Source organism: Tupaia chinensis, unplaced genomic scaffold (assembly GCF_000334495.1).
Source record: "Tupaia chinensis unplaced genomic scaffold, TupChi_1.0 Scaffold000386_1, whole genome shotgun sequence".
NCBI classification, from domain to species: domain Eukaryota; kingdom Metazoa; phylum Chordata; class Mammalia; order Scandentia; family Tupaiidae; genus Tupaia; species Tupaia belangeri.
This window is the reverse complement of record NW_006159888.1, coordinates 3427913-3439210: the sequence shown is the minus strand read 5'-3', so window position 1 is coordinate 3439210 and position 11298 is coordinate 3427913. Positions and strand designations below refer to the sequence as shown.

At 40.6% G+C, this 11298-nt stretch overlaps 1 long non-coding RNA gene across 1 annotated transcript; it reads left to right on the top strand.

Annotated features, from left to right (window-relative positions):
• Window positions 1–1605: 1605 nt before the first annotated feature.
• On the top strand, window positions 1606–10478 carry LOC102489376 (uncharacterized). The gene is made up of 3 exons (XR_335307.2): window positions 1606–1670; window positions 9670–9755; window positions 10327–10478. It is a non-coding gene; the product is annotated as an uncharacterized LOC102489376 (long non-coding RNA).
• Window positions 10479–11298: the final 820 nt, after the last annotated feature.

Here is an 11298-nt window from a genome sequence, read left to right as displayed (position 1 = left end):
GTATGGATCTGTAGCAGAAGCATATACTTAAGTCAGTGGTCTGTATCTCTATCCTTGCACCAATAATATGCTCTCAACTGTGGCTTTAAAACAGGTCTTACTCTCTGGTGGCTCAAGTTCTCCCACCGAGTTCTTTTTAGAGTGGCTTGGCCTGGCCCTTTGCATTTACATATAAATTTTTAAATGCATTTGTCAAATTCCACAGGAATCCTGTTGGAGGTTTAGTTGAAGTTGCATTAACTCTATAAATGCATGTGAGAAAAATGGCATGTTAACACTATTGAGCCTTCCAATCCATAAACACGGTTTAGCTCTCAATTCATCGATGCCTTTTGAATGTCCTCCCATAAAATGTTATTATAATCTTAAAAAAAGAAAAAATACACGTGCCAATCTGAAGGGGCTCCCACTGCCCTAAGATAGAACACTCAAGCATCTAAAAGTCAAATTATTGAAATGGAATAGAACACAAGAAATATATAAAAACTCCATGAGGCAGGTGGCAGGTGGTGTGGTAGTTAAGGGTGCTAGACTCCCTCATGGCTGACTGCAGTTCAAGTCCCAAACCTGGTGGCTTGCTCTCTCACTTTCCCACATTCTCTCTCTCTCTCTCTCTCTCTGACCCTCTCTGGTCAAATTTAAACAAGTAAATAAAGTTAAATAAAATAATTCTAAAAAAAAAAAAAAAAAAAAAAACTTCATGAGTTCCTGATAACCTTTTCTTTTTTTTGGAAAGGTTTTTGCTATATGGCTGGACACTAGAAAGACAGAGAGAGACATAAAGACAGAAAGCAAGAAATCACTCCCCAGGGGGGATGGCCACGCCGCAATCCCTTCTCCTCCTTTCTCCTCTCGGGATCTTGGGCACGCACGCACACGCGCCTGGTGTGAGTTCAAGCAACATAGCCATTATGCGATCTGCTGGTCCCATGATAACCTTTCTTTTAAGAGAGATTTTTGCTATAGGATGCGTTAGCTCACCCTAGAGACAGAAACCAGAGACAGGAAGCGAGAAATCACCCCCCAGGGGCACTGTCCATGCCACAATCCCTTTTCCTCCATTCCCTTGGGATTTTTTGGTCACGCGCACACACACACACACACACACACACACACACACACCTGGTGTGAGTTTTAAGCCACCAGGTCCAGCCTCAAACTGCTGTTCACTGCATGGGAGTCCAGTGACATAACCCTTACACCATCTGCTGGTCCCCCTAATAGCGTTTTAGAACTCTTTGATCATCATTCTAATTAGCTCATTACTCTGAAAATTAATCAATAGGGGGGAAATAAAAAAACATGGACAAGCTGGTGGCATAGTGGTTAATTAAGGAGACTAGATCCCTTAAAGTCAACTGCACAGTTTCTTGAAAAGCACACCAGGATTGTGTGCAAGCCCAAGATCCCAAAAGAAGGGAGGGATGGAAGAGAAGGCATTGTAGCATGACCATCCCTCATGGGGAGTGCTTTCTCACTCTCTCTCTGTCTCTCTCTAGTGAGCACATGCACCTTCTGGAAAATTTAAAAAAAAAGGAAACAAAAAGCACTCACTTTATCTTTTTCTTCCAAGCTATATTTCAGAGGAACTACAGAGCTGATGAGATGAAATGTAAACTTTACAATGGAGGAAACAACTTGACACTCATCTGAACTGATCATCGCCAAAGGTAGAAGAACTGTAATGAACCTCCCTGATGAGATCCAGCAAGAAATCACAGCACCACCTAAGAGGTGCTCTTGCCTTAAAAAGAGAACTTGGTGGGGCCAGCAAGTGGCATAGTGGTTATGGCACTGGACTTCTACATAGCCACTGTGGTTCAAGCCCCAAATATGGCAGCTTGAAAATCACACTGGGCATTTGAGCATACATGCCCAAAATCCCAGGAGGAGCATGGAGGAGAGGGAACTGCAGTATGGCCATCCCCCTGGGGCTGATTTCTCACTTTCCCTCTCACTCTCTTTGTTTCTCTCCAGCAAGCATGAATCCTATGGCAAAAACCTTAAAAATAAATAAATAGGGACCAGCAGATGGCATAATGGTTATATCACTTGAACTGTGGTTCAAGTGCCAGACCCAATGGCTTAAAACTCATGCCAGGCACATGTGCATGCATGCCCGAAATCCCTAGAGGAGACTGGAGGAGAAGGTATTGCCAGGCCACGGCCATCCCCCAGGTGATGATTTCTCACTTTCTGTTTTTCTGTCTATCTCTTTCTGGTGAGCGCACATGTCGTATAGCAAAAATCTCTTTAAAAATTTAAATTTTTAAAATAAATAGATAAACAAATATATATATATATATATTTTTTTTTTTTTTGGAGAGATTTTCACTGTAGGGCGCGTGCGCTCGCCAGACAGACAGAGAGAGACATAGAGACAGAAAGCGAGAAATCACCCCCCAGGGGGGATGGTCACGCCGCAATCCCTTCTCCTCCCGGGATCTTGGGCATGCACGCACACGCGCCCGGCGTGAGTTTTAAGCCACCGGGTCCGAGACGTGAACCGCGGTCGACTACGTGGGAGTCCAGCGACATAGCCATTACGCTAACTGCTGGTTCCCAACAAATAATTTTTAAAATAGAAAGAACTTGGGCCCAGTCTGGTGGCACAATCCATAGTACACCAGATTACAGGCTGGAAACCACAAGGCTGACCCTGGGTTCAGATTCTAGGTTGACCTGCAAATATGTAGGGCACGCAAGGGTGCTCTGGATCCTGAGGAGTAACGGGACTGGGGAAAAAGGATCACAGCGTGATGACAGCCTGTCAAGGGTGCTTTCTCTATCTCTCTTGCTCCTGCTTTCTGGTATGCATGCACATGTACATATTCCCTATCATAAAAAAAAATTAAATAAAAAAAAACCTTGAATTTAATCAAGTCTCTGGATCCAACTACTTACTAATTTATGTAATATGCAGGGAATAGAGAGAAAATTTAAGAACTCTTCTAGGCAGCAATCAGCCAAATCCACAATACAGGAAATTTTAAAGATCCAATGAACTGGGGCCAGCAGGTGGCATGGTGATTAGGGTGTTAGACTCCCACATGACTGACCACAGTTCAAGTTCCAGACCTGGCAGCTTCCATTCTCACCTTCCCTCTCTCCCTATCTCTCTCTCTTTCATCTCTCTCTGGTGAGCACACATGCCCTATGGCAAAATTTAAAAAATAATTATAATAAATAAAATTAAATTAAAACATAATTTTTACAAAGATCTATTACTATAAAAAATTTTAATCTAATGAACTAGTTTTTCCAGCAAATCAATGGCATTTAAAAATAATAATTAAGGAATAGAAGAAGAAAAAAGAATACAACAGAAAGAATAAAGGATGCTTAATATATACCTAAACACAACATACAAGTCTTATTTGGATCCTGATTGAGAAAACTCAACTCTAAAAGGTATTTTTGAGAATTTGATAATGAATTATGTACTAGATTACATTAAGGAATTGTTTAATTTTGGTGGGTATGATAATGTGTGGTGTTTGTGGGGGTTTTTTTGGTTATTTTATTTATTTATTTTTTTTTTGGAGAGGTTTTTCACTATAGGGCACATGTGCTCACCAGACAGACAGACAGAGAGAAACACAGAGACAGAAAGGGAGAAATCACCCCCCAGGGGGGATGGTCACGCCACAATCCCTTCTCCTCCATTCTCCTTTTGGGATCTTGGGCACGCACGTATACGCGCCCGGCGTGAGTTTTAAGCCACCTGGTCCAGGATGTGAACTGCAGTCGACTACGTGGGAGTCCAGCGACATAGCCATTACGCTAACTGCTGGTTCCCTGGTGTTTGTGTTTTAAAATGCTCTTGTTAGTTAAGGATGTATACATTAGTATATATAGGTAAAAGGACATGCTGGAATTTACTTTAAAGAACTCCAGCTTAAAATTAATAATAATAATGTGAGAGAAGTAGCAAAAATAAGAGTGGCAAAATTTTGGTGATTATGGAAGTTGGGAAAAGAGTACAAGAGATTCTGCATTACAAAGATTACAAAGAGGGTAATTCCTCTTTTATGCCAGGTAAAATTTACCATATTTAAAAGCCTTTTTTGTTTTTAAATGAAAAACAATCTATAAATTCAAAAGGCAAATAAGAAACTAAGACAAATATTTGCAATTTATGTGATATGTCAAAAGGTTACTGTACATTTTAGATACTCAATTCTTACAAAATGTTATCAACAAACATTCTAATAGAAAGAGGAGTTAAGAACATGAAAAGACAATTTTCCAAATTACAAATCAATAATAAATTTACAAAATTAGGGAAAGTCACTAATTATTAGTGGAACCAACTTAAAGGAATGATGAAACATTATTTTTAGATTATTGCAATGTAATGACAAATGAGTAGCCATACACTGCTGGCTGAACTACAAATTGTATAAACTTTTTGGTGACTAACTCAGCGATGTGTATGAAAACCCCTGAAAAATGTGTGCCCTACTTTCCTTAAAATATGGCTGTTACTTGGGAACCAGCAGTTAGTGTAATGGCTATGTCACCAGACTTCCACGTAGTCGACCGCGGTTCATGTCCCAGACCTGGTGGCTTAAAACTCACGCCGGGCCCGTGTGCGTGCGTACCCAAGATCCCGAGAGGAGAATGGAGGAGAAGGGATTGCGGTGTGACCATCCCCCCGGGGGGTGATTTCTCCGTTTCCGTCTCTATGTTTCTCTCTGTCTGTCTGGCGAGCGCACGCGCCCTATAGCAAAAAAATATATATGTATATATATGGCTGCTACTAGGACTGGGGCAGGAAATATATAAGATTAGCATGGAGCATCTGATAATGCCAGAAAGTCAGAACATGCTTGAAAAAATATTCCACAATGATGGAGTATCTCAAGGGACAAATTAATGAAACCTGGAACAATGTAAGCAACAAAATAAAATAGTGTTGGATTATAATCCAGAGTATAAAATCAATAGTCCTTAGTCCATTCTAATATAAATAATCAAATAAGTAAACAATTGAGACAGAATAGACAAACGTCCATGCATATTCATTCCAAATAATTTGTGTAATACTTGTCCCTTGAAAAGATGAAACAAATCCCAGCCAGTGGCATAGTGGTTAAGGTAGCTAGATCCCACATGGTTAACTGCATGGTTCAGTCCCAGAAGTTCCAGCTTGAAAAACACTCCAGGTCCATGTGCATACATGGCCAAAATCCCAAGAGGAAAATGGAGAAGGGACTGTGGCATGAACATCCCCTTTGGGGAGTGCTTTCTCACTTTCTCTCTCGTCTCTATGTTTCTCTCTGTCTGTCTGGCGAGCGCACGCGCCCTATAGCAAAAAAATATATATGTATATATATGGCTGCTACTAGGACTGGGGCAGGAAATATATAAGATTAGCATGGAGCATCTGATAATGCCAGAAAGTCAGAACATGCTTGAAAAAATATTCCACAATGATGGAGTATCTCAAGGGACAAATTAATGAAACCTGGAACAATGTAAGCAACAAAATAAAATAGTGTTGGATTATAATCCAGAGTATAAAATCAATAGTCCTTAGTCCATTCTAATATAAATAATCAAATAAGTAAACAATTGAGACAGAATAGACAAACGTCCATGCATATTCATTCCAAATAATTTGTGTAATACTTGTCCCTTGAAAAGATGAAACAAATCCCAGCCAGTGGCATAGTGGTTAAGGTAGCTAGATCCCACATGGTTAACTGCATGGTTCAGTCCCAGAAGTTCCAGCTTGAAAAACACTCCAGGTCCATGTGCATACATGGCCAAAATCCCAAGAGGAAAATGGAGAAGGGACTGTGGCATGAACATCCCCTTTGGGGAGTGCTTTCTCACTTTCTCTCTCTCTCCTCTCTGTCTGGAGAGTACATGTGTCCTCTAGTGAATTTTCTTTTAAAAAGATGAAACAGAACTCCCTATTTTTAAGCGTGGACTCTTATAGTGACTTCCTTCCAGAGAGTACAGTGTGAAGGGTAGGGAGCAGCTAGCTTTAAACATTAACTCAGCCCTGTGATTGAGGTCAACATCAGTGAAGAGCCATGTGGATAATATGCACCCTTGATATGATGGCAATTAGAATGTTACTATGCCTCTGTGGTCTGCAACCTCAAAATTAAAATACCCAGTCCAAATCATGAGAAAAACATCAAATCCCAACTGTGGGAAATTCTTCAAAATACCTGACTCATCTTATTTTGTTTGTTAGTTTGTTTGTTTGATTTTTTCCATAATAATATGTTATAAAGAGACATTCCAAATACATCAATGAATGGAAAGCTAAACCATGTTCATGGATTGAAAGCCTCAGAGTAGTGTTAACATGCTGTTTTTCTCACATATATTTGTAGAGTTAATGCAACCATTATAAAAGCAAGGAAAGTGTGAGGAGCTGTTATATCCCCAGGAGCCTACAGAGGCATGATGACTAAAAGTGATGTGGAATCCTGGATGGGATCCTGGGACAGAAAAAGGACACTAGGGAAAAATTAAGGAAATCCAAATAAAGTAATACTGTTGTCAATATGAGTTGATTAATTGTAACAAATGTACCAGACTTTTTAAAAGAATTAATTTAACTTTAAAAAGTTATTATTATTGTTTTAATTTCCTATAGAGCACCTGTGCTCACCAGAGAGTGACACAGGGGTTGGGGGGAAGAGAGTGAGAAAGCCATTCACCAGGCCTGGGTCTCAAACCACAGTCAGCCATGTGGGAGTCTAGCACCTTAACCACCACACTAACTGCTGGCTCCCAAATGTACCATACTAATGTAAGATGTAAATGATAGCAGAAACTGGGTGTAGGGTATATGGGAACTTCCTACTCCCTCAATTTTTCTATAGATCTAAAATAGCAGTAAAATTTTTTGGAAGTTATTTTATTTATTTATTTTTTATTTATTTTTTATTTATGTCCTTTGACCCAAAATTTCATTTTGGAAAATTTGTCCTGAGGAAATAAATAAGGACTCAGAGGATAAGTTACAGATGTAGCATTTGTTATGGTTGAAACTAGAAATAGTCTAATAACAGAGGAGAGCAAATGGTAGGCCCAGCCAGCCCAGAAAAGATTATAAGTCTTAGCAAAGGTGTATCAGGAACCCCAGATGGTGGCACAGCAGTTAAATGCAACACTCTGCAAAGCAATACCACATACGGGAAGGTTCCCAGTTCAAGTCTAGAGACCACTCTGCGTGTAGCAGGCACATGATTGCTCATGATCGGGGGTTGGCTAAAGGGTAGGGATGAATGTAATACCAGGACCCTGTTGTCTCTCACTCATTTTGTCTCTCTCAATCGCTCTCACTCTTTTTCTGACCCTCTCATGGGAGAAATAAGTATACTTACGAAAAAGAAGCATGTTTCAGATATGCATGTAACAGACCTTTACCATATCTACTTTGAATTACAAAGTAACAATGTTAATTCATATTTGGAGATGTAGATACAGTAAAACAAAAACAGAAAAACCTCAAAGAATATGCACACATTACTAACTGAAGCTTCTTTTCATTTGGGCATTCTCTGATTTTTCTGCAATGAGCAAGCTTCACAGGAAGGAACCCATCTGGCCAAACCGAATTTGTGGGTTTGCAACTTACACCTACTCTTCAGTCACTACTGAGCTGGAGGGCCACTACTGAGTCACTGGGTTGTTAAGAACTTCAAAAGTCATTTATGCAAGAAGAAAAAAGTTATATTCAGATTTTTAAATTATTACATTCAGTTCTTTGTAAATTCCCCCAACACATGGCAAGACAAAATTTATTTGTGAGCATCCCATACAATTTTCCAGAAATATCAGGGCGCTGGAGGGACAACTTACATCCTTGCAGGATGCCAGCAGGCCTATTTGTGTTTTTCAGTCAATGTCCTCCTCCACTGTTGCCCCTCTTTACCCCACCCTCACCAACATGTCCAGTTTTTTTCCCAAGGAAGAAAGATGTCAGCTCAGAGGAGCTGGAGATCGAATCAACCCTAATCAACATCCTGGAATTGTCCTTCCTGTCTGAGAAAGTCTGTTAAGCAGCTGGACACTCCTACTTGTTAGATTTGATAATAGTGGCTGCCATTTATTTTGTCTCTATTCTATGAGACATGTATGTCCTCTGTTCTTACTCACCTTTTTAGTAATAAAAACCATTTTTAAAGTAAACATACAGGGTAACATGATTTTGAAAAACTCAAGAATCTAGGGACCAGCAGTTAGCGTAATGGCTATGTCACTGGACTCCCACGTAATCGACCACGGTTCAAGTCCCGGACCCGGTGGCTTAAACTCACGCAGGGCGTGTATGCGTGCATGCCCAAGATCCTGAGAGAATGGAGGAGAAGGGATTGCGGCGTGGCCATCCCCTCTGGGGGGTGATTTCTCCCTTTCTATCTATCCCTCTGTCTCTCTCTGTCTCTGTCTGTCTGGTGAGCGCACGCACCCTATAGCGAAAACCTCTCCAAAAAAAGAAAAAAGAGGAATAAAAAACAAAACTCAAGAATCTATGTATCTGTGACCCATGTGTCTTGAGTTTACCAGAGAAAGGCCTGGACCATTTGGTGTATAGCCATAAAATATATTAATAAATTAGATTTTATGTCTCTTAGATCAAATGAGCTCTGTTCCAGTTAACATATAGAAAAAATAAGCACTTATATAAATCTAATATTCCTATCTTCTAACACTTTTAATGAGCTAGGTATTGAGGGAAAAAATGTCTTCATACATAAACTGCTAATATAGGGAAAGTTTATACAGCAAAGCTTCAAAATGTTGTTTTCCATGGTGAGGGAGAGAGACAGGCACACCCAACAGGGTCTCCATGACATAATCCACTCCGCCTTTAGCCAGCCTGGATCGTGAACGCCCAGCCTATACAGGGAGACGTGTGGACATGAAACCAGGACCTTGTCACATGGCCTCAGCACTGAGGCTGCTGGCTGCTTAGGAACATTTCATAAATTCAAGTTCACATGTGGTAATTAAGGCAAATCATTATATTCATAATTTTGGTTTTTAAAAAAAGCAGGTAAGTCCTTTCTTTGATTTATCTACATCATGTACAATGCAAGAGCACATTTCATTTGGCTTGATTTCACATGAAGACAATAGTTAATCTGAACTTCCTAAATAGTTTACTGAACAAAAAGTAAACATTTCTTTTCTATGATGTTATGATTATGAAACTATAAATTGATGTTATTCTAAATTGAATCACTTTTCAAATAAACTTATCATATAAAGCTATACATTGGAATGTATCAGATTAAATAAATTTCCAAGCTCTTTAGATAACTTAAGACCTGGAGCTGACATTGAACAGAGCTAATTAATGGATAACTATTGAATATGTAAGAAAATTTCTAAGTATGAGAAAATGTAATACTAAGATTACGAAGCATCATTTTAAGCTTATATACATTGCTTATTATTATATGCTGCAGAAAGACTATCTCTGGGCCAGCTGAATGTGTTCACATTTGCATTTTAAGGGGTGAAAGGCTTGTGTGGCTGTGGAAATGTGCGTGTGAATACCAGGCACTCTGCTTATCTACAGAAGTGCTTGTGTAGGACAGTTTCGATTTCTGCTCACAGCCTCCATTTTTCCTGTAACGTGAAAGTTGGTTACTTTGGGTAAAATCTGTCACTAACATAGGTGCCTTCTTCCCTCAGCCTGAGTCAGCTCCAACATGAAACTCAGTTCCCTTTCTTCATTGTCCTCAAAGCAACATTGACATACTGGGGAGCTACAGTGAAAGGTGGGATTTTCAGCCTCGTGGTGAGTCTTTGGCATTCTATGAACTATCCAGTGTTCGCTACCTGTGACCTTTCTCCAGCCTTGGTTCTTCCTCAGGCCAGCCTACCACCTCTTCTGGACCCTTGTTCACTACCAACTCTCTTCCTCATTCTTTTCTCCCTCCCTCTTCTACAGGGAGAAGCAGAATACCATGTTCTTTTTCTTTTTCAAGGTTATTTATTTCTTCTGTAAGAGAAAGAGGTACCCCCAGAGTCTTCATGCCACCATGCACCCTCAACCCCAACCAGTCCTATGTGCACAGGGAGGCTCCTGGGACACAACTGGCCCTCCTCCCACGTGGAGCATGGTCTGCCTCCCATTTCTTCTTCATGCCAAATAGTTCAAATCTTTGGCTTCTCCCATCCTTGTCTCATTGAGGTCTAAATCAAAAGTGCTCTTTAAAGATTTGGATTTTGTTCCAACAAATGACTTTGTTACTCTGTTAGAGAAATTTTTTGTTCCTCCTAGTTCAATTCGTCCACTTCAAACCCTAGGCAACTTTTCAAGTAGCAATCGTTTTCTATTACACAAAGATCACATTCCCTGACAGAAGATGACAATTCACCAGCATGGAATTCATCCAAAGGACCACACCGCCAGTCTGAAGATGTCTCCCAGAAAGGAAATGATCAAGTGTGCTGAGCAACTGCAGCCTTTTGTTGAAATAAAGATGCACACATGCGCACACACACTCAACACACTACTTTGAAAGATAAATATTCATGTGGATGGATGCTTTTTGTTGGCTCAAAAAATTATGGACTTACCTGTCTAAAATGTAATCTTGATTGTGGGACCTCATGGTCTCTCATAAAATTCATGTGAACAAAACAGAAAGGAATCAGCAGATTGCAGGACAGCAAGATGAGACTGAAATGGGAAAAGCCAACATCCCCAAAGAGAGTGCCTGAGAAGATGCAAGTCCATGGAGATGTGCCCCAGGGTGCTACAGGTGGAGCTTGACAATTTCATGACAGCACGTGGTATCATCCAACCTCCTTATTTAAAGATGAGAAAGCTGGATTTGAGACCTTAAGTAAGCTGCTGGGGGTCACTCAGCAGGTTCTGAGCAGAACTGGCACTTGTTCTCCCACCACTCCATCTGTCTGGACTCTGGATGATAGATACCTGAGGACACAGGCTGACAGGGCAATTCTTGCCAGAGAGTTGATGAGGCCCAACCACTGGTCAGATCTAACCATGTAAAACATGGCCAAAGAAATAATAGAGCCAGCCCACAGGTTCTTAAAGAACTACTATCTAAACAGGCTCACATAGAATAGACTGCAGGGTCAGAATGGAGGGTTATGACTCATTTTTCCAGTTTCGAAAAAGAATGCCATGTGGTTTCTACAAGAAGCAGTAGGCAGCTGCCACATGGCAAGGACAAGTTGAGGATGGCTGAACACACCATCTACTCAGGAGTCTGGGCCCAGGGGGGATTAGAAGGGCCACACAATGATAGCAGCCAGGCAGAGGGTGGGGGGAGAGACAGTCTAGACCCA